The following is a 2880-nucleotide window of genomic DNA, read 5'->3' as shown; positions in this document are numbered from 1 at the left end:
TGGGGTATAGTTTTATTTCTCCAAGCACTTGATGTCATCTGGTTTCTTTCAGGAGTTTCTTTAAATTTCTGTTCCATTGGCAGTACTTTTATAAAAAACATGGACTTCTTAAAAAATAAAGTTTTTATGCCATTGCTTGGGATGTAGGGTGGGCTGGAAGGCAGATCCTTCCGCTTAGCCCTCCATTCTTGCTGGTGCTTTGTTTTGCTGACTTGCTTCTCCCTTGGGTTCAGTGTCAATTCTCTGTCCATCTTTTCTCCTGCCTTTTAAATCCTCCTCCTCAGTTCAGGCCAGGTGTGGTGTTCTCGTCACCCCTGTGTGTTCTTCTTGTTCTGGTCACCTTTTAAATCAGAGGGTTTTAGTTTTACTTTCTTAGTCTAAACCTGTGCATTCTCCGGGTTATCTATCCTATGCACACAGTTCAAGCCAGACTTTCCCAAAGTATGGAATATGAACCACGGCTGGAGTGTCAGGACTGTGGGGGATTCATGCTCATACAATTAACTAACATTGAGTCACAGGATGAAAATGTCATGTCCATGTCAATACTTTTTAAAAATCCAGATTATGTCAAGTTAGGTATGAAACCTGGATACCTCTCTAATACAGGCTAACCACCCTTGGTAATAGGGAACGCAGTCCCCAAAGCAGAACTTTTGACCAGCAAAAGTAGAATCTAATAACACTATTTTTGTACTTAGCTTTTATTTATGGCAAGTGATATTGACCTTTTGGTGATGGTATAACATAATTTGAAAAAAATGTTGAAGTAAAACATGAAAATTTATTTAAAGGAAAACTTTTTTCTTTTCTTTTTTTTTTGGTGGGGGGCGTTGGGGGATGTCAAGCTTTTATTTAAAGGTAATGATCCACGCTGGATTTTAGATCTTGTTGAAAGCAGCCACGTCCATAGACTGCACATAGTCCCCAAAGCAGAGATCTGCTCTTCCGGCATATCTGTTCCAACTTTATCGTCTTCTACTACATCCTGTGCATGAAATTTTTTAATTCCGCACCCCACTGGAACTAGTTTAGAAGAGCTGCAGACCAAGCCATCTGCTCGAGTGCTCCTGACGCCCTCCTCTCATTCTGCCACATCTGTCTTGTCTTCCCAAGGTTTCCCATCCAGTGAGATGGAAGCCTTGGCCGCAAGAGCAGCAGTTCTGGCTTTGACTCATGCAGGGCACGGCGCTCTTCTCTTAGCCTCTTTGCTTCTTCACTTTCTTCCTTCTCATCAGATCCAAAGAGATCGATGTCATCATCATCTTTACTGTCTGTAGCTGCACTTCCTTAGGTTCCTTCCACAGTAGCAGGGCCATCTTCACCCACAGTTTTCTTCACTTCAGGTGGGCTGGCTTTTCTCTCTTCCTAAGACTTGATGTGATTAGACCATCGTAAGGCATGACACAAGTCTGCAGTTGGTGGGCCACATCTGCTGGTGACGGCACATCCCCCTCCATGTAGTTCTTGGCTGCCAGGTAGTCGTTGAGCAGCTGGAGGCCGGTGGGGATTTTCAGGCCTCCAATCCCCCCGCCCCCCATCCCCTCCATCCCCTCTTCCCCTGCACTGCCCCATGGCTGATCCAGGAGCTGGGTTGCAGCAGAGGAAACAGGAGTGCAAACAGCCCTCGAGGGGTGCTGAGAGGGGAGAAAAAAAGGCTAAAGAAAAATTTTAGGTAAATAATAGTATCCATGTGACACAGAGGCAGAGCAGAATCATGAAAATACTAACAGTGATATGAGAATGACTGGAGTTTGAGAAACAGCACACTAGAGATCTAGAAAACCATACATGTATCTTTAATCCTCAGTTGATTTATTTAATACAGGGGTCCCAACCCCCCGGGCCGTGGGCTGGTACTGGTTGTGGCCTGTTAGGAATGGGGCCGCACGGCAGGAGGTGGCCGGCGGGTGAGCAAGGCTTTGTATCTGCAGCTGCTCCCCAGCGCTAGCATCACCGCCTCAGCTCCACCTCAGACCATCAGGCATTAGATTCTCATAGGAGCACTGGTCCCTGGTGCCAAAAAGGTTGGGGACCACTGCTTTAATGGCTGTCAATGAGCTGAGCATGAATTCTGAAATGCATAGTATGAACCTAGACAATAAAAAAGAGGGGCAGAGTGCTGTGAGATACAAGTACCCTGACTTGGAAATGATCTCACCTGGATTCTCCTAAGTGCCTCCGTTTCTTTGCTGGAGAAATCTGGTGGGTGGCCCAAAGCCATGGTTCTCACACTTACAGATGGAAACATCAGGTTCATATGGAAGGTTAGATTTCTGCCTCTTACCTCCAGAGTTTCTAATTTAACAGGGTCTGAGAATTAACATTTCTGAGTTGCTTTGACCTGGAGACCATACTTGGGGTAAACTAGGTCTTGGGCAAATTACTTGTGACATCTTTGGGGCTCAAGTTTCAAAGAAAAGTTTTAATTGAATATTATAGACTCATAGAATTTTAGAACTGGAAGCAACCGGTCCTGTTTTTTCCTAAAGTGTAGTATGCTTGGTGGTATTTGAGAAGATTCAGATGCTATTCAAAAAGATACTATTTTAATTTTGTGATCTGCTTATATTAAGGTGTCCCATAAAAACATAGTTCACCAAACCTATGATTTCACTGCTTAAGATGAAGCTTTATGTGAGTCAATAAAAAAAAATAATCACTGACTAAATAATAATGTAGGTTTTTCTTAGACTGTGATGGGGAACATGAATAATGACGGAATTGGGATATGCTGGTTTACACTAATCCTTTTGATGATTTTTAAAGCCATATCTCCCAAATAGATCTCCCTCCTAAAGTTTAGTTTCATATAACCAATAGTCTAATTGATTCCTCTCTATGCCTTCAACAATTCTTTCCTTAATCATGGTAAGTGCT

The 2880-nt window shown here is 43.3% G+C and overlaps 1 pseudogene; it reads right to left on the bottom strand.

The window, feature by feature from the left end:
* Positions 1 to 881: 881 nt before the first annotated feature.
* LOC105294508 lies at positions 882 to 2224 on the bottom strand (annotated as a pseudogene).
* Between the last annotated feature and the right edge of the window lie 656 nt (positions 2225 to 2880).

This window comes from Pteropus vampyrus, unplaced genomic scaffold, assembly GCF_000151845.1.
Source record: "Pteropus vampyrus isolate Shadow unplaced genomic scaffold, Pvam_2.0 Scaffold88, whole genome shotgun sequence".
NCBI classification, from domain to species: domain Eukaryota; kingdom Metazoa; phylum Chordata; class Mammalia; order Chiroptera; family Pteropodidae; genus Pteropus; species Pteropus vampyrus.
Note: the sequence above shows the minus strand (reverse complement) of the source record. Positions and strands in the feature narration are given on the sequence as shown.